Source organism: Oryx dammah, unplaced genomic scaffold (assembly GCF_014754425.2).
Source record: "Oryx dammah isolate SB20612 unplaced genomic scaffold, SCBI_Odam_1.1 HiC_scaffold_27, whole genome shotgun sequence".
Taxonomy (NCBI): domain Eukaryota; kingdom Metazoa; phylum Chordata; class Mammalia; order Artiodactyla; family Bovidae; genus Oryx; species Oryx dammah.
The window spans coordinates 90557271-90579366 of NW_024070211.1; the positions used below are offsets into that span (position 1 = coordinate 90557271).

The window sequence follows — 22096 nt, forward strand, 5'->3', positions numbered from 1 at the left end:
ATTTATTGCATTTCTTTCCAAAGGCTTAAGAGTATCTTTCTCCTCCAGAGAGTATTATTCTGTGACCCAATGCCTGTCCCACTGATGCCTACTTCAGCTGTGGTTCCATTTCCTGCCCCCTCCCCTGACCTCTGGTTTTCAATGCTGCCTTTGGGTTAATTTCTTCTGACATTCTCTGCTGCCTTTTGTTTAAGCTGTTACACTCCAGATGGCTCCTCTTTCTTCGGTGTGGACCAAAACATATTATAAAACACAACTCTACAATGTAATAGTTCACCAAAGAAAATCAGCACGAATCCATCCAAATGAGTTCTTAACTCTAAAGAAATGGAGACCATCGTGGCAAAAAGGGAGAAATTCCCATCTGTGTATCACCTCTGTGCGTGAAAGAAATTATGCTTCAGAACTAAATCGCTTCAGGATGTCCTTGGTTGCTCAATGGTAACGAATCCACTGGCCAGTGTAGGAGACACCGGTTTGACTCCTGATCCGGGAAGATTCCACATGCCATGCTGTACCTATGTGGCAACTATGCCTGAGCACCACAACTGCTGAGCCTGTGCTCTAGAGTCCAGGAGCCACAACTACTGCACCCACATCCACAACTACTAGAGCTTATGCTCTACAAGAGAAGCCACTGCCATGAAAAGCCTATGCACTGCAGCTACAGAGTAGCCCCCACCCACCAACTGGAGAAAGCCCGTGTACAGCAACAAAGACCCAGAGTAACCAAAAATAAAATAAAATAATAGAAAAAAATCATGATGATATAGTTTTAAAAAAAGAACTACATAGCTTCAGAATTTTCCACCTCTGGAAATGTTAGAGCAAACAGCCACTGAAGACAAAGCCAGTGATCAAAACCAGACAAGCTGGCCACTGACAATCAGCTTGTGGGCCTGATTTGGGACTCAATGGCAAGCTGATCCAAAGGAGATGTCTTTTTTAAAATTCCAGAGCTAAAAGCAAACAAAGTCATAAAATGTTTTCAAGAAAAATTTCACCCATCCTCATCTAGTGTAAAAGACCAATTAAACAGCTTCAAGTGAAACTATCCACTTTGAGTCAAACTAGCAGGTAAAAAGAAGAGCATGGAATAAAAGATTGTTCAACTATCTTTGTGATGAACAAATACTGAAAATGAAATGAATGACTCGCCTAAAGATTAAAAATTATCCCAGTATTTATAGTTTTGGTTTGCATACAGTAAAGTGAAAACCAGAATAAAAGAGAGGAGAAACAGATAAATAGAAGGAAAGGGAGAGAGAGGGAAAGAGGAAGAAAGACTGCATACAGGGTGTCAAGAAACCTTGTTCAATTCAGTCTGTGCAGCTGAGCTGCAGAATGACCTTGAGGTAGAGTCCCAACCTCTATGACCGCACTTGCTCATCAGTCAGGCAAGGCTAATTAGGACCATCCTCTTTCTCCACCTAAAAGGCAGAGTTCATATTAATTAACCTAGACATTTTGAACAGTCTTAGCGCCACACACAAAAAGGTGAAAAGGGTATTTCATGGTTGCTAGCAATTACCTGTGACATTATTGAAGCTGTCAGAAGGAGCCACACAGATCTGCCCCTGGGGGAGACCTCCCATGCCATTACAGTGACCACACGATTCACATTTTTAAAAAGAAGCATTTCTCCCCCCAATCCATTTCTTCCTCTCTCTCTCTTTCATCCTGTTTCTTTTTCTCTTAAAAATTCTTGTTCTCTTTTATAAGATTGTCACTCACTTTAGTGATTTTATCCTAAATCTTCTAAAATCTAAGAAGCCAATTAGAGTAAAATGTGATGTACCTTCCTCCACCTTCTCTCCACTCCATGCCCCCAGTTATACCCCATGTCTCCACTTCCTCTTAATATACTAAATCATACTTTCTAGCCATGTTACGTTAGCAAATGAAAGAGTTAATGTCTACATTCTCTAATCTTCTCTACTAATCTCTTGAAATATGTTAATATAGATGCATGCTAACAGAGCATTGACATCTAATTCTGGACAACTGAAAGGAGAGCACTTGAAGATTGACTTTTTTAAAATGTCTTACTTTATCTTTTAATGACTTCATGCAAAAAAAGAGGAGTCAGGTTTATTATAATGCATGCATGCTCAGTCACTCAGTCGTGCTCGACTCTTTGTGACCCCATGGAATGTAGCCTGCCAGGCTCCTCTATCCATGGGCTTATCCAGGCAAGAATACTGGAGTAGGTTGTCTTTTCCTCCTCCAGGGGATCTTTCCCACCCAGGGATCATATCCGCGTCTCTGCATTGGCAGGTGGGTTCTTTACCACTGAGCCACCTGGGAAGCCCCAAAGAAGTCCATAAACATGTTATCTAAAGTGCTAAAAGAGGGTTGGGTCCAGAGGGGCATGGAAGCTCCATGATTCCTCCCACTCCCACAATTTGCTCAGTGCACCTCTCCCTTTATTTGGTTGTTGGGGTTTGTATCCTTTATAAATGTGTAAATAAATAAATAAGAAGCAAAAGTCATCAGGCTTCCCAGGTGGCGCTAGTGGTAAAGAGCCTACCTGCCAATGCAGGAGACTGAGGAGACGTAGATTCAATCCCTGGTGGCGAAGATCCCCTGGAGGAGGGCATGGCAACCCACTCCAGTTTTCTTGACTGAAGAATTCCATGGACAGAGGAACCTGGAGGGCTACAGTCCATAGGACTGCAAAGAGTCAGACACGACTGAAGCAACTTAGCACAAGTCACTTTTGTGCAGATGCACAAAAAATAATTAAGTTCTTTCACTGGGTAAATCCTTACTTTGCCTTCTGATGCTATTGCTTCATTTTCCCTCAAGCACTTGTGAAGAATGGTTCCACCATGACTTTCAAACATGTTACCTTTTATCTGACTTTTGACTAGTTTTAGAGTCTTGTGTTTTTTGTTTTTTTTTTTAAGGTTAGGTAATATATCAAAAGTATACTGCAAAGTTATTAGCTTGATCTTTGAACCAGAACAGACTATCTGAGGTCCAGTTTATAATTTGTCAGTAATATATAAAACAAGTTGAGGAGGGTAGTAGATAAAATGAAAAAGAAAATGTTATAAAAAGCACTAGTTTAAAAACATATTGTAGAAAATCTTTAAGTATAATATTATTAATTAACTGATGATGTTTTAGGAGTGGCTCAGGTGGTAAAGCAGAGAAGGCAATGGCGACCCACTCCAGTACTCTTGCCTGGAAAATCCCATGGATGGAGGAGTCTGGTAGGCTGCAGTCCATGGCATCGCTAAGAGTCGGGCACGACTGAGTGACTTCCCTTTCACTTTTCACTTTCATGCATTGGAGAAGGAAATGGCAACCCACTCCAGTATTCTTGCCTGGAGAATCCCAGGGACAGGGGAGCCTGGTGGGCTGCCTTCTATGGGGTTGCACAGAGTTGGACACGACTGAAGCAACTTAGCAGCAGCAGCAGCAGCAGGTGGTAAAGAATCCACCTACAATGCAAGAGACCCAAGTTCAATCCCTGGGTCAGGAAGATCTTCTGGAGAAGGAAATGACAACCTGCTCCAGTATTCTTGCCTGGAGAATTGCACAGATAGAGAAGCCTGGTGGGCTATGGTCCATGGGGTCACAAAGAGTTGGACACGACTGAACGATTAACACTTTCACTTTCAAACTAGAAATCATAACTGTATCTACAGCAGATAGTCTTAGAGTGTAAGTTTGAGGAAATCTAAGAATTATTTGTTTTACATCTAGAGATGGAACACTTTAAAAATGTCAACATTATCCATTCACCATTTTTATTCTGTTATAGAAATAAATTTAACTGTTAGTCAACTTTTAATTATAGATTTGGCGACTGTATGCCAGGTACTGTAGTAGCTACTGAGAATAAATCAGGGAATAAATCAGTGAAAAGTTAGCCTTTTACCACAAGTGCTTAAAGTTTTGCCAGGGTGAAGACAAAAACCTGAATAATTTTAATACCAAATAGAGGAAGTACATAGGAAGCACACTTACAACTCATTCTTTGATGATCTACCCCTGAGTCAGAGGGTCACAGGGTAAGAAGAATTTATGCAGAGGGAATAGTATGTTAAAAACAAAAGCCTGACTGCCACTTCAGTGAAACTTCAAGGGCTTTGATACAATCAGAACCTGAGTATGGCAGCTCACAAGCACAGAGCTACAGAAGACAGAACAGAATAGAGCATGAAGGGCCCTGAATGACATGAGAAGGAATTTGAACGCAGAAAATGACAGGCCATGGTAATGTCTAAGCAGTGAGTGATGTGGTTTATGTCAGAGCTCCACGAAGGGCCCTGAATGACATGAGAAGGAATTTGAATGCAGCTGATGGCAGGCCATGGTAATGTCTAGCAGTGAGTGATGTGCTTTCTGTCGGAGTTCCACTGAAGGAAGGTCACCGTGTCTGCAGTATGAAAGATCTACACATGAGATCATCTCCTGAACACAACACGTCCAAACATATGCGTGTATGACTCCTCTTTAAAATTTACAAAAACGAATAATGTAATAAAAATGGTATAAAACCAGAAGAAAAGAAAAAAAAAAGGAAAAAAACAAGAAAAAAAAATAGACTTTTGAATGGTGGTAAGTCAATGGAAGAGCTGCCTAGCAGTACAGAGAAAACTGAAGTTTAAATGCCTTCAAGGAAGTGTGTTGTTACCCAAAGAGTGCAGATTCTGGCTGCTCACCGCCACCCAAAAGTCAATAAACAGGCCCAGGTTGGTGGAAAGGAAAGTTTTCTTTATTTCAGATGCTGGCAAGTGGGGGATGAGTGGAGGTAGACATCTGTCCTAAGGCTGACTCCCCACCTCTATCACTGGTAACCAGTAGGGCAGGAGCTTTTATAGAAAAAGTTGGCGGCTACATGTAGAAACAGCAGTCATCTCTGACAGTCATTTTCAAACTGATCATCAATGGTCTGAGCAGCACCATCTTGGTTGTTTCAGGTACAGTTAGTCTTCAGTTCCAGAGTTCCATTTGTCAAAGAAATGGTTTGTTTCCATTTCTTTGAGGTCAATTCTCAGAACTGTGGCAGCTCATGTAGTGAGTACAGTCTGGTCTCATGTATTTAACTTCTTCCACCTGGTGTTTTAGTATCTATAAGACAGCTCACAGGATATGGCTCAGAAAATTATCTATAGCCATTGAAAAAGAAATAAGGTCCTTGACAATGCTTAATGACTACATTATTATTATTTAGGCTCCTTTGTTTCCCTTTGTTCCCGCATTTCTCACTTCTCTGATAAAACTTATTCTTGGACTAAAGTTTTCCACAGACAAAAGGCAGGCTGAGGACACAGGGTGGGCGGTAAGGACCATAGAATCTCGCTCCATTTCAGTGTGACCTGAGCACCAGACTGGTTCACACAGAGAACACTAGACTCAGAAACAGAGACTCAATGTGTCTGGGATGCGGGGGGCAAGAATACTGTGGCTTACCATACAATTGGCTGAAAGCTTTCAGGAGGAGTAATTAGATTCCAGGCTTCCTCACCAGCTCACGTAACTAGGCAACAAGTTCTCAACCTGAGAGTAAACCAGATGTTTATTTTGTGGAGAAATGAAAGTGGAAAAACTCTAAAATCACAAGATTTAGGAAACGGTGAGCATGTGATGCCATTTAAAAAAAACAACAGAAAAATTCACTGAAATTCTACATTCTGAATGGTGAGAACTCTCTTTTTTGAGTCACAGAATACTGGGAACAGGCTTTTCTCCAGAGAAATTAGCTAACCTAAAGAAAAAATAAAAATAAAAAACTGCAGACACTGGCAGTTGTAATCTTCTAATGAATTGGTGAAGTTCCCTTTAGGCATCCTACCAGAAAACCAACTAAATGACAAGCATCTGTCTCCAACACACACACACAATGTTGCTTTCATCTGTATTTCCTAAATCTTAAATATGGACAGGCAAGAAAATTAGACATCCACATGTATGAAAAAAAGCCTCCTACATAGAAAGTAAAAAGGAAGAGATCAAAAAGGAAAAAAAAAGGAAGAAAGGAACCAGAATTAATAGATAAAGCATAAGAGCATAAAATACTTGAAAATTAGATTTATAATTTATATTCTTGGGAAGTTAAGAGATGTTGCATCCACAAAATAAGAACAGAAGGTTATAAGGATGTAACAGTAAGAGAACATAAGAAAAAAAAATCTGAGAAATAAACAGGATAAAAGTATTTAATGGTAATGCTGGAGAACTCTCTCAAGTATGAAAATATACACACAATCAAAAAAAGATGAAAAGAGAAAAATAAAATAAGATGATAAATCCAGAGGATCCTATATTTGAATTACATGAGTACCACAGAAAACACAACAACTTAAATGGAGATATAACATTTCCTGGAACTAAAGAACATGCATTTCTAGACTGAAAGCACTCTAAGAATGCTCAGAAAAAGAGCTGTAAAAGGTCCACATCAAATTGTATTATTTTAAAATTTCAAAACACCAAGAATATTTTAAAAAATCCTTACATATTCCAGAGAAGGAAAAATAGGTCATGAAGAAATAAGATAAATGCTTAAACAAGGTGAAAAGACAACCCTTAGAATGGGAGAAAATAATAGCAAATGAAACAACTGACAAAAGATTAATTTCTAAAATATACAAGCAGCTCATCAACTCTATACCAGAAAAACATACAACCCAATCAAAAAGTAGAAAAAAGACCTAAACAGACATTTCTCCAAAGAAGACATACAGATGGCTAACAAACATATGAAAAGATGCTCAACATCACTTATTAGAGAAATGAACATTAAACTACAATGAGTTATCACCTCATGCTGGTCAGAATGGCCATCATCAAAAAGTCTATGAACAATAAACACTGGAGACGGTGTGGAGAAAAGGGAACCCTCTTGCACTGTTGGTGGGAATGTAAATTGATACAGCCACTATGGAAGATGGTATGCAGATTCCTTAAAAAACTAGGAATAAAACTACCACATGACTCAGCAATCCCACTCCTAGGCATAAAACCTGAGGAAACCAAAACTGAGAAAGACACATGTATCCCATTGTTCATTGCAGCACTATTTACAATAGGTAGAACATGGAAGCAACCTAGATGTCCATCAACAGATGAAAGGATAAGAAGTTGTAGTATGTATACACAATAGAATATTACTCAGTCATGAAAAGGAACACATTTGAGTCAGTTCTAATGAGGTAGATGAACCTAGAGCCTACTATGCAGGATGAAGTAAGTCAGAAAAAGAAAGATAAATATCAAATACTAACACACATATATAGAATCTAGAAAGGTGGCACCATGAATTTATTTGCAAGGCAGCAATGGAGAAACACATAGAGAACAGACTTATGGACACAGGGAGAGGGGAGGAGAGGATGAGATGTATGGAGACAGTAACATGGAAACTTACATTACCATATGTAAAACAGATAGCCAATGGGAATTTGCTGTATATCTCAGGGAACTCAAACAGGGGCTCTGTATCAACCTAGAGGGGTGGATGAGGAAGATTGGAGGGAGGTTCACAAGGGAGGTGACTTATATACACCTGATTCGTGTTGATGTTTGACAGAAAACAACAAAGTTCAGTAAACCAATTATCCTTCAATTAAGAAATAAATTGATTAAAAAACTAAACTTTTAAAGGAAAAAAAAGAAGATTAATGTTATAATTTCACTTATATATGGAACCTAAAAAGGTTGAACGTATGAATGTAGAGAATAGAATAGTGGTCAAAGGACTGAGTGTGGAGGCATTGGGTACACATTTCTAGTTATGTAGAATGAACAAGTTCTAGAGCTCTAATGAACAGCACGGTGACTACAGTTAAGAATATTGCATTGTGTCTTGAAGTTTGCTATGAGAGTAGATCTTGAATATTCTTCCCACAAGGAAAAAAACTGTGAGGTGATGCATTATTAATTAACTTGATAATTTCACAGTGCATACATATATCAAAACTCTACTAGGTTGTATATCTTAAAAATATCCAATTTTTTTTGACAATGATAACTCAATAAAGCTTGGGAAGAGAGTAAGAGAAATGCTACAAGCAGAAGGAGGGCTTCCCTTGTATCTTAGTTGGTAAAGAATCTGCCTGAAATGCAGGAGACCCGAGTTCAATTCCTGGGTCAGGAAGATCCCCTGGAGAAGGAAATGGCAATCCACACCAGTATTCTTGCCTGGAGAATCCCATGGACAGAGGAGCCCGGCAGGCTACAGTCCATGGGGTCACATGATTCAGACACGACTTAGTGACTCAACTACTACTAGACTACTACAAGCAGAAGGAAGGAAATAATAAAGATTAGAGACAAAAGCAAAGAAAAAAAAAATATTAGAGAAAAATCAATTAATTAAAAAAAACCAGTTCTTTGAGAAGATCAATACAATTGATAAGCCACTATTGGTCAAGAAAAACAGAAGACACAAATTACCAATATCAGGAAAGATATCACTATAGATAATACAGATATTAAAAGAATAATAATGAAAATTATGAACAACTTTACACTAATAAGTTTAACAACATGGTGGGAATGGACATATACCTTGAAAGACACAAACTACCAAAACTCACTCAAGAAGAAATAGACAACCTAAAAAGCCCCACATCTACTGAAGAAATTAAATTCTCCTGGCAATAATACTGGAGTGGATTGCTGTTCCCTTCTTCAGAGGATCTTACCGACCCAGGGGTCAAACCCAGGTCTCCTGCATTGCAGACAGATTCTTCACCGTTTGAGCTACAGGAAAGACCTTAGCTTTAAAGAAATTAAATTAGCAAATATCTTCCTACAGAGAAAACTCCAGGCCCAGAGGCTACACTGGGGAATCCTACCAAATATACCAAACATTGAAGGAAGAAATAATATCAGTTCTGTAGAAACTCTACCAGACAACTGAAGAGGAGACAACTTTTCCCAATCCATTCTATGAAGTCAATAGTATTCTGATACTAAAACCAGATAAAGACATGGGAAAGAAAAATACCTACTAATATATATTACTCATAAACATAGATATAAAAAAATCTTAACAAAATATTGGAAAATCAAATATAAAAATTTATTTAAAGAATAACACATCATGTCTGAGTGTAGGTTAATTTAATATTCAAACATTAATCAATGTAGTTCACTATAGTAACAAAAAAGAATAAACATATGATCATCTCAGTAGATGCAATGGACAAAATCCAACACCTTTTGTATATAAACTGGTAATAGAAGAGAACTTCCTCAATCTGATAAAGGACATCTATTAAAAATCTACAGGTAACATCATAATTAGTGATAAATGGCTAAAATTTTCCTCATTAAGATTAGAAACAAATCAAGGAAGTCTGTTCTCCTTACTTCTACCCAACTTTTTATTGGAAATTGTAGCCATAATAATATAAGGAACAGAGAACAGGGCATCCAGGTTAGAAAGAAGCAATTCAATCTATTTTTATTCAAAAATGATATGATCACCTATGTATAAAATCCTATGGAAGTGCTAGTTACTCAGGTGTGTCTGACTCTGTGACTCCATGGACTGTAGCCCTCCAGGCTCTTCAGTCTATGGAATTCTCCAGGCATGAATACTGGAGTGGGTAGTCATTCCATTTGCCAGGGGATCTTCCTGACCGAGGGTTCAACCCAGGTCTCCTACACTGCAAGCAGATTCTTCACTGTCTGAGCCCCAGGATAGCCCCAATCCTATGGGACCTACAAAAAAGCTACTAGAATGAATAAGCAAGTTTAGCAGGTTTGTATGATACAAGATCAATTTTTTTAACCTACTGTGCTCATATACACTAAAATTTTTTTTTTAATTTTCAAAACACAATTTATAAAATATCAAAAATAAAAAATACTTTGAGATAAATAGAATAAAAGAAATATAAAACTTTTACATTGAGAACTATAAAACAATGCTGAGAGATGCTTAAAAATACCTAAATAAATGCAAAGATAAATAGTTTTCATAAATCAGAAGATTCAGTATTCTTATGATGGTAATTTCTGAACAACTGATCTGTAGATTCATACCGTTTCATCAAAATTCCAAGTGCATTTTTTTGTTAGAAACTGACAAACTGATTAAAAAATCCATAATGAAAAACAAAGGACTTAGCACAGCCAAAAAAAAAACATTAAAAAATAAACACTCTGTAGAACTACAATACCTGACTTCAAGACTTATTTATAAAGCTACAGTGATAAACACAGTATGGTCCTGATTTAAAGATTAGAATAAAATAGGGAATAGAACTACAGATATGGACAATTTTCAAGAAAGGCACAAAGGAAGTTCAGCAGAAAAAGAATAGTCTTTTCAACAAATGATGCTAAAGAAATTGATTTTGGGGAAGGGTCCAAAGGATAAATGATAAACAAAGAAAGGATAGTCTTTTAAGTAAAAGGTGCTGGAAAATTATATATGATCACTAATCATCAGAGATATGCAAATCAAAACCAAAATGAGGTATTACCTCACACCTGTCAGAATGGCTATTGTCCAAAAGACAACAAATAACAAGTGTTGGCAAGGATTTGAAGAAAAGGAAATCCTTGTGCACTGTTGGTGGAGATATAAATTGGTGCAGCCTCTATGGAAAACAGTATAGAGACTCCTCAAAAAACTAAAATTAGAACTACTATATTATCCATCAACTCCACTCCTGGATATTTATCTGAAAAAATAAAAATACTAATTTAAAAAGATATATGCACCCTAAAGTTCATTGCAGCATTATTTACAATAGCTAAGATATGGAAGTAACCCAAGTGCTCATCCACAGATGAATGGATAAAGAAGATATGACATATATGTAAAATGAAGTATTTTTCAACCATTAAAAAATAATAAAATCTGACCATTTGCAACAATATGGACGTATCTAGGCAGTGTTATGAGCTTCCCAGATGGCACTAACGGTAAAAAAAAAAAAAAAAAACAAAAAACTGTCGATGCAGGAGAAATAAGAGATGCTGGTTCAATCCCTCAATTGGGAAGATCCCCTGGAGAAGGGCATGGCAACCTGTCCCATTATTCTTGCCTGGAGAATCCCATGGACAAAAGAGCCTGGTGGGCTACAGTCCATAGGGGTCACAAAGAGTTGGACATGACTGAAGCAACTTAGCATGTACAGCAGGCATTATGCTAAGTGAAATAAATCAGACAAAGACAAATACTGTATGATATCACTTCTATGTGGAATCTAAAAAAATAAAACAAATGAACAAATATAACAATAGAAATAGAGACACAGACACAGATAACAGGTTGTCAGAAAGAAGAGGGGAAGGAGGAAGGAGAGAAATAGTTGATGGAGATGAAGAGATATAAACTTTTACTTGCAAGATAAATGAATTATGAGTATGAAATGTACAGTGCAGGAAAATAGTCATGAAATATGTACTATTTTTGCATGGTGACAAATCATAACTAGATCTACAGCAGTGATCATTTTGAAAAGTATATAAATATCAAATCACTATGTTGTGTCACAGGAACTAACAGCGTTGTAGGTCAATTATACTTAAAAAGCAAACAAACTCATAGAAAAAGTGATCAGATTCGTGGTTTCTAGAGGTAGGGGTAACTGGATGAAGATGGCCAAGAGATACAAGCTACCAGTTATAAGATGTATAAGTGCTAGGGTTGTAAAGGACATCATGAGAAATATAATTAACACTGTTCTATGTTATATATGAAAGTTTTAGAGGAAATCCTAAGAATCCTCATCACAAGAAAAAAATTTCTGGAGATGATGGATGTTCACTAAACTGATTGTGACAATCACTGAATGATGTAAGTGAAATCATTATGCTGTACACTTCAAACTTATACAGTACTGTTCAACAATATATTTAAAAACAAATTGGAAAAGAGAAAAAATAATCTTGATTCATACCTCACACCATATATAAAAATCACCTCAAAGTGGACTTTATACTTCAGTATCACCTAAAATTAGAAATCTAAAACAGAGTGAAAAGCATACAATGTGTATGACTCCATTTATATAAAATTATAGAAAATGTAAAGTAATCTACAGTGAAATAAGGCAGACTAGTGGTTCTCTGGGTATTAGCGATGTAGATGGGATGTAAGGGAAGGATTACAAAGTGACTCAAGGAAACATTTGTAAGCAGTGGCTCTGTTTACTTTATTGATTGTGGTCATCACCATACCTGCTTAAATATATCAAAATTTATCAAATCGTGCACTTTAAACATGTGCATTTTATTGTATGTTGATGGGGTCACAAAGAGTCGGACATGACTTAGCAACTGAACAACAAAAGCCTCAAAATGGGGAGAACAAAAAGATTTAACTAAATCCAAATGAAAAGTACTGTTGTCCTGTGCTAATAATTTGGCAAATGGAATGGAGAGTAGATAGATTTGAAAACATATGTATCAAAGTCTAGTAATCAGGAGTTGGTATTTGGTGGGGTGATGTGAAAGATCAGTAAAGAATAATTCCAGGTTTGGGATCGGGATTGCTAACTGACTGGAAAACCAAGTGGAGGGACAAGACATGGCAAGACAACATCAGTTTAGTTTTTTAATATACTGAATTTGAGATACACACATATATAAATGCCCCAAAAGTATTTATGTAGTGGTCTGAAATTCCAAAGGGTGACGTAGAATCCTAAGTCCTCAGCAAATGGATGATAATTGAAATAAAGTATTAATTGGCTGTGCTGTGCTTAGTCACTCAGTCGTGTCCGACTCTTTGAGAGCACATGGGCTGTAACCCTCCAGACCCTTCGGTCCATGGGGATTCTCCAGGCAAGAATACTGGAGTGGGTTGCCATGCCCTCCCCCAGGGGATCTTCCCAACCCAGGGATCAAACCCTGGTCTTCTGATTTCAGGCAGATTCTTTACCACCTGAGCCATCAAGGAGGCCCTAATAGGAGTGAATTCAGATATGATTTAAATAGGACTAAGCCCTGAGAGACACTAACACTTTATGGTTGGGTAGGGTAGAGAATCTCACAATATAGATAGACATTTACTATATATATTATCATTTGGAGTTAAAGAACTTTCAGACGATCAGAACAAAAGGTCAACAGCAGCACACCAAAAGCTGGTAGACATTCTACTCTGGTTATTAGGTGCGAGAATTCTAAAATGGACATTGAGGCATGCAGACAATTCAATAAATCCCACAATAACACCTGCACTTACAGTAACTCTGCAGCAAATGGCTCTGGGTTTAGACTTTATACTAATTATTGCAGATACAATTATGTGGTTAAGGGAAAAAAAACGCATAATTCCACACAGCAATTTTAGCCTCATAAATTTGAAATGAGAGAATTTTTCAACCATATTACTGCTAATTTTTAGCCTTCACACACCTGGTATAATATTCCATGTTACACTTAAGTAACATACTTGGAATTACTAATACCAGTTTTGACTGGAACCAATATAATGATTTGAGAATATTGTTCATGTTCACTGAAATTAAAAAAAATTAAGTCAAGTGACAGACATATAAATGTGTGATTATGTTTTCATGAAAAACATTTACAAGGATCATATTATAAATATTGAGCAGAAAAACAATCATTTTGGTATTATATATAATATATAAAGCTAGATATAAAATCAAAAATTCAAATAAATGATTAATAGTCCACTATATATTAACTACCAAAACTATATTTACTAAAGTTCATATATTTCACTCCTTGAAAAGTTGTAATCAGATTCCATTAACTCCCATTTTAGAAAGCCCTAACTTGGCTAACTGATTTACCACTCAAAAGCAAGTTAGAAATAATAAGCTAGCTGTAGACAGATCCTCATTTTGAGACAAGCACTTTAATGGCAGAAAGCTGTGATGACAGATAAACAGAATTTTTTTTTTTAAAGAAGCTTTAGAAAGCAGAAATCAGAACCTCAAGTAGATGAGTTATGGCCATTTAGAGCAGAGTAAGCAACTTGCTATATTATATTAGCTCTGATAGTTGCACTATACAATGAATAATAAATATGATAGCTTTCAAGTAATGAAAGTTCTTCCTTAAAATAAAACCCATTCTTGAGAAGGAATCTTTTTAAAGACCATGGGTGGCTTCAAATATAAAGTTCTTGTTAATTGATTGCGAGTTTACTTCTTTGTGTCATTTAGAACTCCTTAATTTCCACCTAGTGTCATAGTGTAGAATTGTTCCAGCCCCTGTTGGATTATTAGCCCCTTGAAGATAGAGATTAAATATCAGACATTTGATAGCATCAGTTCAGTTCAGTTCAGTCGCTCAGTTGTGTCTGACTGTTTTCATAACCCCATGGACTGCAACATCACCAACTTCCAGAGCTTACTCAAACTCATGTCCATCAAGTTGGTTATGCCATCCAACCAACTCATCATCTGTCATCCCCTTCTCTGTCGTCCCCTTCAATCTTTCCCAGCATCAGGGTCTTTTCCAATCAGTCAGTTCTTCTCATCAGGTGGCCAAAGTATTGGACTTTCAGCTTCAGAATCAGTCCTTCCAATGAATATTCAGGACTGATTTCCTTCAGGATTGACTGCTTGGATCTCCTTGCAGTTTACAGGACTCTTAAGTCTTCTCCGACACCACAGTTCAAAAACATCAATTCTTCTGCATTCAGCTTTCTTTATAGTCCAACTCTCACATCCATACGTGACTACTGGAAAAACCATAGCTTTGACTAATGGGTCTTTGTCAGCAAAGTAATGTCCCTGCTTTTTAAAATGCTGTCTAGTTTGGTCATAACTTTTCTTCCAAGGAGCAAGCATGTTTTAATCTCATGGCTGCAGTCACCATCTGCAGTAATTTTGGAGCCCCCCAAAATAAAGTCTGTCACTGTTTCCATTGTATTCCCATCTATTTGCCATGAAGTGATGGGACCAGATTCCATGATCTTAGTTTTCTGAATGCTGAGTTTTAAGCCAACTTTTTCACTTTCCTCTTTCACTTTCATCAAGAGGTTCTTAAGTTCTTTGCTTTATGCCATAAGGGTGGTGTCATGTACATATCTGAGATTATTGATATTTCTCCCAGCAATCTTGCTTCCAGCTTGTGCTTCATCCAGTCCATCATTTTGAATGATGTACGCTGCATGTAAGTTAAATAAGCAGGGTGACAATATACAACCTTGATGTACTCCTTTCTGGATTTTGAACAAGTCTGTTGTTCCATGTCCAGTTCTAAGTGTTACTCCTTGACCTACATACAGATTTCTCAGAAGGCAGGTCAGGTGGTCTGGTATTCCCATCTCATGAAGAATTTTCCAGAGTTTGTTGTGATCCCCACAGTCAAAGGCTTTGGCATAGTCAATAAAGCAGAAGTAGATGCTTTTCTGGAATTCTCTTGCTTTTCGATGATCCAATGATTGTTGGCAATTTGATCTCTGGTTCCTTTGCCTTTTCTAAAACCAGCTTGAACATCTGGAAGTTCACAGTTCACACACTATTGAAGCCGGGCTTGAAGAATTTTGAGCATTACTTTACTAGCATGTGAGATGAGTCTAATTGTGTGGTAGATTGAGCATTCTTTGGCATTACGTTTTTTGGGGATTGGAATGAAAACTGACCTTTTCCAGTCCTGTGGCCACTGCTGAGTTTTCCAAATTTACTGGCATAATGAAGCAGCACTTTCACAGCATCATCTTTTAGGGTTTGAAATAGCTCAATTGGAATTCCATCACCTCCACTAGCTTTGTTCATAGTGATGCTTCCTAAGGCCCACTTGACTTCACATTCCAGAATGTCTGGCTCTAGGTGAGTGATCACACCATCATGGTTATCTGGGTAATGAAGATATTTTTTGTATAGTTCTGTGCATTCTTGCCACCTCTTCTTAAAATCTTCTGCTTCTGTTAGGTCATACCATTTCTGCCCTTTATTGTGCCCAACTTTGCATGAAATGTTCCCTTGGTATCTCTAATTTTCTTGAGATCTCTAGTCTTTCCCATTCTATTGTTTTCCTAAATTTCTTTGCATTGATCACTGAGGAGGGCTTTCTTATCTCTCCTTGCTATTCTTTGGAACTCTGCATTCAAATGGGTATACCTTTCCTTTTCTCCTTTGCCTTTCACTTTTCTTCTCTTCTCAGCTACTTATAAGGCCTCCTCAAACAATCATTTTGCCTTTTTGCATTTCTTTTTCTTGGGGATGGTCTTGATCACTGCCTCCTGTACAATGTCATGAACCTCTGTCCACGGTTCTTCAGGCACTCTGTCTATCAGAACTAATCTCTTGAATCTATTTGTCACTTTCACTGTATAATCAATTGCAAGGGATTTGACTTAAGTCATACCTGAATGATCTAGTGGTTTCCCCCTACTTTCTTCAGTTTAAGTCTGAATTTAGCAATATTTTACTTGATAGCATCGCTACCAGTAAAACAATGAGATTAGAACACTCTCTCACACCATATTCAAAAATAAACTCAAAATAGTTTAGAGACCAAAATATAAGACCTGAAACCATAAAATACCTAGAAGAGGAAATAGAATACTCTTTCACATAAATCATAGCAATTATTTCCTTGGATCAGTCTCCTAAGGCAAAAGAAATGAAAGCTAATTAAACAAATGGGATCTAATTAAAAAGCTTTTGCACAGCAAAGAAACCATCAACAAAACAAAAAGACAACCTATAGAAGAGAAGAAAATATTTGCAAATGATGTGACAGACCAGGGGTTAACATCCAAAATATACAAATAACTCATATAATTCAATATCAAAAAACAACAACTCAGTCAAAAATATGGGCAGAGCTGAACAGACATTTCTCCGAAGAAGACATACAGATGGCCAACAGACACATGAAAATGCCAGATTTCATTAATCCTTAGAGAAATGCAAATCAAAACCACAGTGATGTATCACCTCACACCAGTTAGAATGGCTATATGAAAAGTTTACAAGTAACAAATGTTGGAGAGGATGTGGTGAAAAGGTAACCCTTGTGCCTTGTTGGTTGGAATGTAAATTGGTTCAGCCACTATGGAAAACAGTATAGAGATTCCTCAAAAAGCTAAAAAAATAGGACTTTCCCACTCCTGGGTATATATCTGAAGAAGTGAAAACTCTAATTCAAAAGGATACATGCACCCCAATGTTCATAGCAGCACAGTTTACAATAGTCAAGATATGAAAGCAACCCAAGTGTTCATCAACAGACAACTGGATTAAGATGTGGTACATAAATACAATGGAATATTGGTCATTAAAAAAGGATGAAATACTGCCACTTGCAACAAGGTAGATGGACCCAGAGAATACTGTGCTCAGTGAAATGTAAGACAGAGGTAGACAAATGCTTCATGATATCACTTATATGTGGAATTTAGAAAATAATACAAATGAATGTATTTGTAAAACAGAAACAGACTCACAGGTATAGAAAACACACTTGTGGTTACTAAAGAGGACAAGGACAAGGGTAAGGACAAACTAGGAAAAGAATTAACAGATTAAAAACTACTATATATAAAATAGATAAACAACAAGGATATACTATAGAACACAGGGAATAACACCCATTATCTTGTAATAATCTCTAATGGTGTGCAAACTTCAAAAATACTGAATCATTGTGCTTCAAACCTGAAACTAATGCAATATTGTAAACCAACTATAACTTCAATTTAAAAGCATAGGAAATTAAATAAATAAATAGACATTTGAATTCATCTTTGTATCATATCATGTGCCCTCAGCTGCATTCTGCATTATCTAACATGTAGAAAGTGCTGAATAAATGAAGAAAAATGACTTACAATATACACATCTACATTCTTTATTCTTTTAGTGATAATAAATAATAGTATGTTTGGATAATACTATGAAGGTAAATTTGCATAATGAAATCATTAAATATGATTTAGTCTCAAAAATTCAAATTAGCTGAGAGGAAAGTCAGTTCAGATGAGAGAATGAAAGTATGAATTATTGAATATCCTCATGGAAATACAGAATAGACATAAGCTAATGTTGCTGATTAATGAATTTCCAGAATAGATTGAAATTACTTGTTATTATAATATCAATTATATATAATATAAATTTATAGCTTTAGGAGGGTTGCAATTTGTATTTCATGTTGAGAAAAGACTTTAAAAACAAAATTTTGCTGTAATATGCTCCCTTATTATGTCTTTTTAAATTTCTAATTAATAGGGGGGTCCAAAATAAATAGTATTGCCATATGAATTGTTCAAAAACCATAGGTTTTGGCACTCTAGGGAAATTCCCTTAAACTTAAAAAATTTAATTTTATACAGGCACTCCTCAGAGATATTGTGGGTTTGGTTCCAGACCACCACAATAAAGTAATATCTCAATAAAGCAAGTCACACAATATTTTTTATTTTCTAGTGCATGTAAATATTATGTTAACACTATTTTGTAGTCTGTTAAGTGTGCAATAGCTTGTGTTTATAAAAACATTATACATACTTTAAAAATATAAAACAAAAAATTACAACAGCTACACAGATCGCTGATAACAGATCACCATTACAAATATAACAATAATGAAAAGTTTGAAACATTCTGAGAATTACCAAAGTGTAACACTGAGACATGAAGTAAGAAAATGCTGTTGGGAAAAAATGACATCAATAGATTCACTCAATGCAGAACTGCCATGAACCTTCAATTTGTAAAACACAATTTCTGCAAAGCACAGTAAAATAAAGCATAACTAAATGAGTTATGCCCATATTATATATTTTATTTTCAAAGCAATTTATTAAATAAGATTTAATTTTTAAGGTTTTGAGGGACATTTATATAAATGTGTTCACAACTCTAATCTTACAACATTTTTGTTTTGAAAAATATTTTTATTATCTCTATGTAATACTCATGCTCAGCTTTATGGTTCAATCACAACATATTTAACCATGCTTGGGGATTTACTCATCTCACACAATTGCTCTCTCTCAGAGGCTAACAAAGTAATGCTCAAAATTCTCCAAGCCAGGCTTCAACAATACATGAACCATAAACTTCCAGATGTTCAAGTTGGATTTAGAAAAGGCAGAGGAACCAGAGATCAAATTACCAATATCTGTTGGATCATCGAAAAAGCAAGAGTTCCAGAAAAGCATCTACTTCTGCTTTATTGACTATGCCAAAGCCTTTGACTGTGTGAATCACAACAAACTCTGGAAAATTCTTCATGAGATGGGAATACCAGACCACCTGACCTGCCTTCTGAGAAACCTGTATGCAGGTCAAGGAGCAACACTTAGAACTGGACATGGAACAACAGACTGGTTCCAAATTCAGAAAGGAGTACATCAAGGCTGTATTTTGTCACCCAGCTTATTTAACTTATATGCAGAGTACATCATACGAAATGCTGGGCTGAATGAACCACAAGGTGGAATCAAGATAGCTTGACAAATATCAATAACCTCAGATATGCAAATGATACCACATTTATGGCAGAAAGCGAAGAAAAACTAAAGAGCTTCTTGATGAAAGTGAAAGAGGAAAGTGAGAAAGTTGGCTTAAAACTCAGCATTCAGAAAACTAAGATCATTGCATCTGGTCCCATCACTTCATGGCAAATAGATGGGGAAACAATGGAAACAGTGACAGACTTTACTTTGGGGGGCTCCAAAATTACTGCAGATGGTGACTGCAGCCATGAAATTAAAAGATACTTGCTCCTTGGAAGAAAAGTTATGACCAACCTAGACAGCATATTAAAAAGCAGAGACATTACTTTGCCAACAAAGGTCCATCTAGTCAAAGCTATGGTTTTTCCAGTAGTCACGTATGGATGTGAGAGTTGGACTATAAAGAAAGCTGAGTGCCAAAGAATTGATGCTTTTGAACTGTGGTGTTGGAGAAGACTCTTGAGAGTTCCTTGGACCACAAAGAGATCCAAGCAGTCAATCCTGAAGGAAATCAGTCCTGAATATTCATTGGAAGGACTGATTCTGAAGCTGAAAGTCCAATACTTTGGCCACCTGATGTGAAGAACTGACTTATCTGAAAAGACCCTGATGCTAGTCAAGACTGAAGGAGGGAGGAGAAGGGGACGAAAGAGGATGAGATGGTTGGATGGCATCACCGAATCTGTGGACTTGAGTTTAAGTAAGCTCAGGGAGATGGTGATGGACAGGGAAGCCTGGCGTGTTGTGTCCATGGGATCGCAAAGAGTCGGACACGACCGAGCGACTGAACTGAGCTGAACTTGGATTAACTCAGAAATGAAACAGTAGGTAAATACCATTACTTTCATTAAAATAATAAACATTTTTCTGATTAATTATTAAGGATTTGTTATTTTTGATGCCTATAGTAAAATATTATAAAGAGAGAACAGACTTCAGTTAATAAGATAATGTCATACCACTGTAAGCTTGATATTCAGGTGCAAGTTCTGAGTTATAGAAAATGAGATGATATCTCAATAATAAAAGACAAATTCTCAGAATTCAATCACATCAAAAGATGGTTAGAGGTTTCCCATGTATAACAGAAAGTTCTTTCATATCTGAAGCAGGGACAATTGATAAACATAATAAGCATTCTAGTGTAACTCATGGAGGAAAGAGATAGCAAAAGTCAGAGAGCTGAGTTAGCTTGATAAGCAAATAGTCAATCACATGTTATTAACTCTTTTCTTTTAAATCCACTAAGTTCTTTTTTGATATAACAATGTAGGTGATCCTGTTTTGAAAAGAGAATTACTTGAGCAGTCAGGGGAGGGGACTAATCCATTCAATACTAAGTGCCTATAATACACCAGTCACTGTTCCAGAAGCAGAAGATATAAATAAGAATATGACATTCTTCTCTTAAAAACTGTGTTGTCATCCATGAAAGAAATACTTCATTAAAATTAAAATGTTCTGCCCTGCAAAAGTCGAGGTCAAGAGAATGAGAAAACAAGCTACAGACTTGTAGAAGACAACTGCAGAAGATACATCTGATAAAGGATTGTTATTTAATACATACAAAGAATTATTAAAACTCAACAATAAGAAAATGAACAATCTGATTTAAAAATGAACAAAAGGCCTGAACCAAAAGAAGATACGCAGATGGAAAATAAACATATAAAAAAGTGTTCAACATTATATGTCATTTGGGAAATGCAAATTAAAACAATACCACTACAAAACTAGTAGAATGGCTGAAATCCAAAACATTGACTACACTAAATGTTGGCAAGCATGTGAAGCAACAGAAACTCTCATTCATTGCTGGGAGGAATGCAAAATATCTCAGACTGTTAGGCAGTGTCTTACAAAATGCATCATATTCTTAATATATAATTCAGCAATTGCACTCCTTGGTATTTACGTGGATGACTTTAAAACTCTAGTACATATAAAAGCCTGCACATAGAAGTTTATAGAATCTTTAGTCATAACTGGCAAAACTCTGAGGCAACTGAAATGTCCTTCAGTAGGCAAATGGATAAATAAACTGTTTCATCCAGACAATGGAATAGTTTTCAACATTAAAAATAAATGAATTGTGAATCTATAAAAAGGCATGGAGAAACCTGAAATGCATATCACTAAGTAAGATATTGAAACTAAAAGGCTTCAAATTATATGCATATATATGATTCCAAAATACAAGATTCTAGGAAAAGCAAAACTATGGAGACACACACACACAAAAATAAAAAGGTCGCCAGGGAGGAAAGAAGGACAAATTGGCAGAGCACAGACGACTCTTAGGGCAGTGAAACTTTTTCACCAATTATGCAATGGTGGCTCTGTGACATTATGCATTTGACAAAACACATGAAATGTATAAACACTAAGAGTGAACTCTGCAAACCATTCAAGTAAGGACTGTGCTTGTGTTTAATCACTCAGTCACGTCCGTCTCTTTGCAACCCTTTGGACTGTAGCCCACCAGGCTACTCTGTCCGCTGGATTTTTCACACAAGAATACTGGAGTGGGTTGCCATTTCCTTCTCCAGGGGACATTCCCAGCCCAGAAATCAAACCTGCCTCTCCTTTCTTTCTTGCTTTGCAGGCAGATTCTTTACCAGATGAGCTATCGTTGAAGTCCATTCAAGTAAAGCAGGCAGTTATTTTACCAGCAAAATGGGTTTACTTGGGATAGTAGAGAAATTGCAATTCAGAATATGCAAG

The 22096-nt window shown here is 36.5% G+C and overlaps 1 pseudogene; it reads left to right on the forward strand.

Moving 5' to 3' along the window:
- Positions 1-22096, forward strand: part of LOC120854145 — a 41733-nt pseudogene that overhangs the window by 16344 nt on the left and 3293 nt on the right.